The sequence below is a fragment of the Lynx canadensis genome, chromosome B2 (genome assembly GCF_007474595.2).
Source record: "Lynx canadensis isolate LIC74 chromosome B2, mLynCan4.pri.v2, whole genome shotgun sequence".
NCBI lineage: Eukaryota > Metazoa > Chordata > Mammalia > Carnivora > Felidae > Lynx > Lynx canadensis.
The window spans coordinates 119,879,771-119,889,834 of record NC_044307.1 but is presented as its reverse complement, the minus strand read 5'-3'; the positions used below and the strand labels follow the sequence as shown (position 1 = coordinate 119,889,834).

Sequence of the window (10,064 nt, the reverse complement as noted above, 5' to 3'; positions counted from 1 at the left end):
ACAAAAGACACTATGACTGACATGACTCCTGTTTGTTCTCTCTACTCTCCTTTGAGTACTCTTTCTAGTAATCCTCTATCTTCATTGTTTTTCCACTGTGAAAAATAAAAGCTATAAGACCATAAACAAAAGTCCATTAAGTTAATGGTTTTTCAGACACCCCATATCTACCTTCAAAGAAGGGCCCCTGTATGGCACCTTGGCAGAGTTGATGAAAGTGAGGAATTTTCTGCTAAAATGCTACATTATTCTCTTAAATAGCCAATGGAAAACTCTGGTGGATATCATCAGGCTGCAGAGGGGATCCTGGAAAAACTGGGAGAAGCCAGAGAAAGGTAAAAATTCTTTCCAGAATCAGTTGTTCCAAATCTGTCTGTAGTGTCCAGTTGAGTAAGGAAAATAAAATTTCACACTGTCCCTTCTTTTCTAAATACAGACCCATTGGTTACTGATATTTTTTCTCCCAGAGACAGCTACTGATTTCCTTTTTGTCTCATTTTGCATCCTAAGAACTGGGATTGGCTCTCTGCCTGCCAGGACAAAGAGATTGTTAGCTCTTTCTTTAGCTGTCTTTGGGGAGTGACACTGGATCTTGGGAAGGCAATGTCTTTTGCACCTTCTTTGAGGACCCTCTTACACCCAAAAGGGCTTAGTCAATACTTCCAGAAATAATTGCTGTTTGTGCCGGCCGAAGACCAACAAAGATATATAGGCAAATTTTTTGAAAACTAGTTCTGTAGTCAAAAAGGTGGTCATATTGGAAGCTGATATTCAGAGTCTGATGGAAAAATTTTAAAAAGGCCTTCTCCCCTGAGTTAAAATTAGAGCTAAGTACCAAAGAGAAAGAAGCAAACTAGGATAAGGTTGTTGGATTGGTGGATCAACCCATGAAGTCATTTAGATTACAATCCAATTCTTTGAAGAATTGAGAACAACTGTCCTTATCTTAAAAATCTTTTGCAGAAATAAAAATGTAGCTCTAGAGGAAGTTCAAATTCTACCCATTCCATTTCACCAACCCCGAAACCTTCCTTCTTTATTTCAAAAGGTTTGTAACCTCTCCAGAAACTTACCTAGATCATCCCCAATTCCTAAGACTGAAGAAAGAAAACAAGGAAATAGAGGCCTTTTTAAAATATACAAATGACGGGGCACCTGGGTGTCTCAGTCAGTTATGTATATGACTCTTGATTTCAGGTTAGGTCAGGATCTCACAGTTTGTGAGATTGAGCCACAAGTCCGCCTCTGCACTCTGACAGCATGGATCCCGGTTGGGATTCTCTCTCTCTCCCTCTCTCTCTGCTCCCCTCCTCCCCAGCTCATGTGCTGACTTGCTCTCTCCCTCTCTCTCTCTTTTGCTCTCTCAAATAACAAGTAAACTTTACAATAACTTTAAAAAATAAAGAAATAAATACAAATAGCCATAGAAGTATCTTGCCCAAAATCTAGCCCACAGCTTCTCTAAGATTACTTGTCAAGGACAAATATAATTCTTAAGTGTCTTTTCTATTGATATTAGTAGAAAAAGCTTTAGCCACCTGAGTTGGTAGGCTTAACTTACTCCATCTGCCAGAAAAACAGTTTGGATTCCACTGTTCTGCTATGAACTAGTGAGTTTTATATTATTATACTTCTCATGAATGAAAAATTTAAAACAATAAGGTCTTTTCATCTGTTTGCTCATGTGTGTCTATATATATGTGTTATAAATGCGTTGTATTTTCTACCTCCGGATGGTATGACCAAAATTCATTTGTAAAAAAAGATCTGTTTAATTGGCTTTAAAATTTCATTGTCATTGTTTATACAAATTATATTCTCAAAAACATAATAGAAACTTAGCCCAAATGTTTTTCAAGTTCATGTGATCTAGGATTAATATTTAATAAATAAAAGCTAATTTAAATTTGTTGGTTTAACTAAAACAAGCATATTTTTAGAGTTTTCAACCTTAAATATAACACTTTTGGTCCAACTAGGTTCATGATAAGTCAAGTAAGTTCATGTTCTCTCTATCACAGAATTTGTCAGCAAGAAAGGTAACTTAAAAATGGTGCTTAGCTGTTTAATGTCCTGTGACATTTTAATCACTAATCTAAATAATTTAAACAAAGGAATTAAATAGATATGATAAAAGTTTATAAATAAACTTTTCAACAAAATTTATGCCTACTTAGTTTCCCCAGATCTGACTGGTAAGTTAAAACCTTGGATTTTGCTAAGTGAAATTAGATGATGGATAGTCATTTAATATCCAGGTCACCTCCAAATAAGACAAAATACTAAACCTAATTACTGAACATGGGTTTATCTACTTTGGCTTCTTATCATAGTCAAACTGGAAAACTGGAAAAGGCATATGCTTCCAGAAATTATAAAATGTATTCATAAATTTGCAAAGCTAAAGAATGCTAGTATAACAGTTCCTACTTGCTTATACTTAGCTTTCACTAGAAATTAAGTTTTCTAAAGGCTAAAAAATAATTTAAATATATGTAATTAAAACCACTAATGTTTGTGGAAAACGAATCTTCAGAAAGCACTTTTAATACGTAATCAAGCTGGCCCTACGTGCAAAAACAGTGGCAATAGAATCTATAAGAATTGTGACTCACGCGGATGAGGTCCATTCTGCTTCTTTACAAAAAGACTTCCTGATGCCAGACTTTTGCCATCTTAATGTCATTGCAACACGGCAATAGTATGCTTTTGAATCAGAGAAAATAATATGTGTAAGCAATAGCTGTAAATTAAACAATTGGGGCTATGGGAAACCCAACATAGCCACTTGGTTCTTCCCGGATCCCTGGAAAATCCCACTTTTCAGTGTTTGCATTCCTTCGCCCACCACAGTACATTTAAGATGACTCAAATTATGAATAGACATTGGTGGGGAAACTTTCATAAAACTGCAAAAACAGTCGACCAGCAATGCCTGACCTGTCAGGTCCATATTCCTGGAACAACTATTTTAATCCCCATAGGCCTCAGACCTCCTCCCTCTGGACCCTTTAAAACCTGTGGTTTGAGGGGAGGAAGATGGTGGCATAGGAGGACTCTGGGCTCACCGCGTCCTGCTGATCACTTAGATTCAACCTACACCTGCCTAAATAACCCAGAAAACCACCAGAAGACTAGCAAGCCAAGAGCAGACAAGAGGCCCACGGAAGAGAGTAGGAAGGGTGGCGAGGCAGTGTGCACTACACGGACTGGCGGGAGGGAGCCGGGCAGAGAGGCAGCCTGCCGGCCAAGCAGAGCCCCCGAGTCTGGCTTGCAAAAGCAGAGGGGCCTGACGGCATGTGTTTCGACAGCAAGCAGGACTTGACATCTGGAAGGTTATAAGCTAACACCTCTGCTCGGAGAACGGGAGGGCTGGAGGACAACAGGAGGGAGAGTGGCTGAGCCCCGGGACGACAGAGCTCAGTTTGGCGGGAAACAAATCGCCAGCGCCATCTCCCTCACCCATCCCCCAGCCAAAATTCCAAAGGGAACCGGTTCCTGCCAGGGAACTTGCTTGCACCGAGAAAACACACCCAACACTGTGCTTCTGCGGATCCATCCCTCTGGCTGCTCTGACTCCCTCCCGGTGCCGCAGGGCCGCTCCCAAAACTGATCTCCGAAGGAAAAGCGAGCTGAGCCTGCCCCTTCCACCCCCTTGCACCTTGCCGATCCACCCCAGCTAATATGCCAGATCCCCAGCACCACAAGCCTGGCAGTGTGCAAGTAGCCCAGATGGGCCACGCCACCCCACAGTGAATCCCGCCCCTAGGAGAGGGGAAGAGAAGGCACACACCAGTCTGACTGTGGCCCCAGCGGTGGGCTGGGGGCAGACATCAGGTCTGACTGCGGCCCCGCCCACCAACGCAAGTTATTCAAGCAGCACAGGGGAAGTTCCCCGAAGTCCCACACCACTCCAGGGACTAGCCAAAATGACGAAATGGAAGAATTCCCCTCAAAAGAATCTCCAGGAAATAACAACAGCTAACGAACTGATCAAAAAGGATTTAAACAATATAACAGAAAGTGGATTTAGAATAATAGTCATAAAATTAATCGCTGGGCTTGAAAACAGTATAGAGGACAGCAGAGAATCTCTTGCTACAGAGATCAAGGGACTAAGGAACAGTCAGGAGGAGCTAAAAAATGCTATAAATGAACTGCAAAATAAAATGGAGACGACCACGGCTTGGATTGAAGAGGCAGAGAAGAGAATAGGTGAACTAGAAGATAAAATCATGGAAAAAGAGGAAGCTGAGAAAAAGAGAAATAAAAAAAATCCAGGATTATGAGGGGAAAATTAGAGAACTAAGTGATGCACTAAAGAGAAATAATCTACGCATAATTGGTATTCCAGAGGAGGAAGAGAGAGGGAAAGGTGCTGAAGGTGTACTTGAAGAAATAATCACTGAGAACTTCCCTGATCTGGGGAAGGAAAAAGGCATTGAAATCCAAGAGGCACAGAGAACTCCCTTCAGAATTAACTTGAATCGACCTTCTGCACGACATATCATAGTGAAACTGGCAAAACACAAGGATAAAGAGAAAATTCTGAAAGCAGCTAGGGATAAACGTGCTCTAACGTATAAAGGGAGACCTATAAGACTCGTGACCAATCTGTCTACTGAAACTCGGCAGGCCAGAAAGGAATGGCAGGAAATCTTCAATGTGATGAACAGAAAAAATATGCAGCTGAGAATCCTTTATCCAGCAAGTCTGTCATTTAGAATAGAAAGAGAGATAAAGATCTTCCCAAACAAACAAAAACTGAAGGAATTCGTCACCACTAAACCACCCCTACAGGAGATCCTAAGGGGTATCCTGTGAGACAAAGTACCAGAGACATCGCTACAAGCATGAAACCTACAGACATCACAATGACTCTAAACCCATATCTTTCTATAATAACACTGAAAGTAAATGGACTAAATGTGCCACCAAAAGACATAGGGTATCAGAATGGATAAAAAAACAAGACCCATCTATTTGCTGTCTACAAGAGACTCATTTTAGACCTGAGGAAAACTTCAGATGGAAAATGAGGGGATGGGGAACTATTTATTATGCTACTGGAAGTCAAAAGAAAGCTGGAGTAGTCATACTTATATCACACAAACTAGACTTTAAATTAAAGCCTGTAACAAGAGATGAAGAAGGGCATTATATAATAATTATAGGGTCTCTCCATCAAGAAGAACTAACAATTATAAATGTCTATGCACCAAATACAAGAGCCCCCAAATATATAAAACAATTACTCACAAACATAAGCAACCTTATTGATAAGAATGTGGTAATTGCAGGGGATTTTAACACTCCACTTACAGAAATGGATAGATCATCTAGACACACGGTCAATAAAGAAACAAGGGCCCTGAATGATACATTGGATCAGATGGACTTGACAGATATATTTAGAACTCTGCATCCCAAAGCAACAGAATATACTTTCTTCTCGAGTGCACATGGAACATTCTCCAAGATAGATCACATACTGGGTCACAAAACAGCCCTTCATAAGTATACAAGAATTGAGATCATACCATGCATACTTTCAGACCACAATGTTATGAAGCTTGAAATCAACCACCGGAAAAAGTCTGGAAAACCTCCAAAAGCATGGAGGTTAAAGAATGAATGGATCGGGGCGCCTAGGTGGCTCAGTCGGTTAAGCGTCCGACTTCAGCTCAGGTCACGATCTCGCGGTCCGTGAGTTCGAGCCCCACGTCGGGCTCTGGGCTGATGGCTCAGAGCCTGGAGCCTGCTTCTGATTCTGTCTCCCTCTCTCTCTGCCCCTCCCCGTTCATGCTCTGTCTCTCTCTGTCTCAAAAAAAAAAAAAAAAAAAAATTAAAAAAAAAAAGAATGAATGGATCAACCAGGCAATTAGAGAAGAAATTTAAAAATATATGGAAACAAACGAAAATGAAAATACAACAATCCAAACGCTTTGGGATGCAGCGAAGGCAGTCCTGAGAGGAAAATACATTGCAATCCAGGCCTATCTCAAGAAACAAGAAAAATCCCAAATACAAAATCTAACAGCACACCTAAAGGAAATAGAAGCAGAACAGCAAAGACAGCCTAAACCCAGCAGAAGAAGAGAAATAATAAAGATCAGAGCAGAAATAAACAATATAGAATCTAAAAAAACTGTAGAGCAGATCAACGAAACCAAGAGTTGTTTTTTTGAAAAAATAAACAAAATTGATAAACCTGTAGCCAGGCTTCTCAAAAAGAAAAGGGAGATGACCCAAATAGATAAAATCATGAATGAAAATGGAATTATTACAACCAAGCCCTCAGAGATACAAGCAATTATCAGGGAATGCTATGAAAAATTATATGCCAACAAACTGGACAACCTGGAAGAAATGGACAAATTCCTAAACACCCACACAATTCCAAAATTCAATTAGGAGGAAAGAGAAAGCTTGAACAGACCCATAACCAGCGAAGAAATTGAATCAGTTATCAAAAATCTATCAACAAATAAGAGTCCAGGACCAGATGGCTTCCCAGGGGAGTTCTACCAGATATTTAAAGCAGAGATAATACCTATCCTTCTCAAGTTATTCCAAAAAATAGAAAGGGAAGGAAAACTTCCAGACTCATTCTATGAAGCCAGTATTACTTTGATTCCTAAACCAGACAGAGACCCAGTAAAAAAAAGAGAACTACAGGCCAATATCCCTGATGAATATGGATGCAAAAATTCTCAATAAGATACTAGCAAATCGAATGTAGCAGCATATAAAAAGAATTATTCACCATGATCAAGTGGGATTCATTCCTGGGAAGCAGGGCTGGTTCAACATTCACAAATCAATCAACGTGATACATCACATTAATAAAAGAAAAGATAAGAACCATATGATCCTGTCAATCGGTGCAGAAAAGGCATTTGACAAAATTTCAGCAACCTTTCTTAATAAAAACCCTTGAGAAAGTCGGGATAGAAGGAACATACTTAAACATCATAAAAGCCATTTATAAAAAGCCCACAGCTAACATCATCCTCAATGGGGAAAAACTGAGAGTTTTTTCCCTGAGATCAGGAACACGAAAGGGATGTCCACTCTCACCGCTGTTGTTTAACATAGCGCTGGAAGTTCTAGCATCAGCAATCAGACAACAAAAGGAAATCAAAGGCATCAAAATTGGCAAAGATGAAGTTAAGCTTTCACTTTTTGCAGATGACATGACATTATACATGGAAAATCCGATAGACTCCACCAAAAGTCTGCTAGAACTGATACATGAATTTAGCAAAGTTGCAGGATGCAAAATCAATGTACAGAAATCAGTTGCATTCTTATACACTAATAATGAAGCAACAGAAAGACAAATAAAGAAACTGATCCCATTCACAATTGCACCAAGAAGCATAAAATACCTAGGGATAAATCTAACCAAAGATGTAAAAGATCTGTATGCTGAAAACTATAGAAAGCTTATGAAGGAAATTGAAGAAGATATAAAAAATGGAAAGACATTCCATGCTCATAGATTGGAAGAATAAATATTGTTAAAATGTCAATACTACCCAAAGCTATCTACACATTCAATGCAATCCCAATCAAAATTGCACCAGCATTCTTCTCGAAGCTAGAATAAGCAATCCTAAAATTCATATGGAACCACAAAAGGCCCCGAATAGCCAAACTAATTTTGAAGAAGAAGACCAAAGCAGGAGGCATTACAATCCCAGACTTTAGTCTCTACTACAAAGCTGTAATCATCAAGACAGCATGGTATTGGCACAAAAACAGACACACAGACCAATGGAATAGATAGAAACCCCAGAACTAGACCCACAAACGTATGGCCAACTCATCTTTGACAAAGCAGGAAAGAACATCCAATGGAAAAAAGACAGCCTCTTTAACAAATGGTGCTGGGAGAACTGGACAGCAACATGCAGAAGATTAAAACTAGACCACTTTCTCACACCATTCACAAAAATAAACTCAAAATGGAGAAAGGACCTGAATGTGAGACAGGAAACCATCAAAACCCTAGAGGAGAAAGCAGGAAAAGACCTCTCTGACCTCAGTCGTAGCAATTTCTTACTTGACACATCCCCAAAGGCAAGGGAATTAAAAAGCAAAAATGAACTACTGGGACCTTATGAAGATAAAAAGCTTCTGCACAGCAAAGGAAACAATCAACAAAACTAAAAGGCAACCTACGGAATGGGAAAAGATATTTGCAAATGACATATTGGACAAAGGGCTAGTATCCAAAATCTATAAAGAGCTCACCAAACTCCACACCGAAAAAACAAATAATCCAGTGAAGAAATGGGCAGAAAACATGAATAGACACTTCTCTAAAGAAGACATCTGGATGGCCAACAGGCACATGAAAAGATGCTCAACGTCGCTCCTCATCAGGGAAATACAAATCAAAACCACACTCAGATATCACCTCACGCCAGTCAGAGTGGCCAAAATGAACAAATCAGGAGACTATAGATGCTGGAGAGGATGTGGAGAAACGGGAACCCTCTTGCACTGTTGGTGGGAATGCAAATTGGTGCAGCCACTCTGGAAAACAGTGTGGAGGTTCCTCAGAAAATTAAAAATAGACCTACCCTATGACCCAGCAGTAGCACTGCTAGGAATTTACCCAAGGGATACAGGAGTACTGATGCATAGGGGCACTTGTACCCCAATGTTTATAGCAGCACTCTCAACAATAGCCAAATTATGGAAAGAGCCTAAATGTCCATCAACTGATGTATGGATAAAGAAATTGTGGTTTATATACACAATGGAGTACTACGTGGCAATGAGAAAGAATGAAATATGGCCCTTTGTAGCAACGTGGATGGAACTGGAGAGTGTTATGCTCAGTGAAATAAGCCATACAGAGAAAGACAGATACCATATGTTTTCACTCTTATGTGGATCCTGAGAAACTTAACAGAAACCCATGGGGGAGGGGAAGGAAAAAAAAAAAAAAAGAAGAGGTTAGAGTGGGAGAGAGCCAAAGCATAAGAGACTCTTAAAAACTGAGAATAAACTGAGGGTTGAGGGGAGGTGGGAGGGAGGGGAGGGTGGGTGATGGGTATTGAGGAGGGCACATTTTGGGATGAGCACTGGGTGTTGTATGGAAACCAATTTGACAATAAATTTCAAAAAAATAAAAATAAAAATAAAACCTGTGGTTTATATATACAATGGAATACTACTTGGCAATGAGAAAGAATGAAATCCTGCCATTTGCAGCAATGTGGATGGAACTGGAAGGTATTATGCTAAGTGAAATAAGTCAGTCAGAGAAAGACAGATATCATATCTTTTCACTCATATGTGGATCTTGAGAAACTTAACAGAAGACCATGGGGAAACAAATAGTTACAAACAGAGAGGGAGGAAGGCAAACCATAAGAGACTCTTCAATACACAGAACAATCTGAGGGTTGATGGTTGGGGGTTTGGGGAGAGAGGAAAATGGGTGATGGGCATTGAGGAGGGCACTTGTTGGGATGAGCACTGGGTGTTGTATATAAGCGATGAACCATGGGAATCTACCCCAAAAACCAAGAGCACACTTTACACACTGTATATTAGCCAATTAGACAATAAATTATATTAAAAAAAATAAACTCAGGCATATATGAGGGGGAAAAAACTCCTGCCTGATGCTGTTGCATCCTTTAGAAGCTGAATCAAAAAAAAAAAAAAAAAACCCAAAAAACAAAACAAAACAAAACAAAAAACCCTGCAGCTGGACCTAATATGGGTTATCAATATGCTCTTGTGATTATACATTGGTTTCTAGATGGGTTGAAGGTTTCCCCTGCCCCAAGCCTGATGCCCTCACAGTGGCAAAGAAATGTGTTTCCCACTTGGGGTATACCTTCCACCATTTCCAGTGATCAAGGAACTCACTTCCCTGGGCAAACAATATGATGCTCAAACCTATCACCAACAGGTTAAGGAAGAATTTCCAGATCCCAATTCAAAAATCTTGCTGGTCATAGTTTAGAGCTTGGTGACTGAGTATTCTGGAAATACCATCAGCAGAAGACAGCCCTCAAGTCCCATTTGAAGGGACCTTA

At 39.9% G+C, this 10,064-nt stretch overlaps 1 long non-coding RNA gene across 1 annotated transcript in view; it reads left to right on the top strand.

Moving 5' to 3' along the window:
* Positions 1–259: 259 nt before the first annotated feature.
* Positions 260–10,064, top strand: part of LOC115514399 — a 41,111-nt gene continuing 31,306 nt past the window's right edge. Inside the window, exon 1 of the long non-coding RNA XR_003968958.1 lies at positions 260–335. This is a non-coding gene — a long non-coding RNA (uncharacterized LOC115514399). The remainder of the gene's footprint in view (positions 336–10,064) is intronic.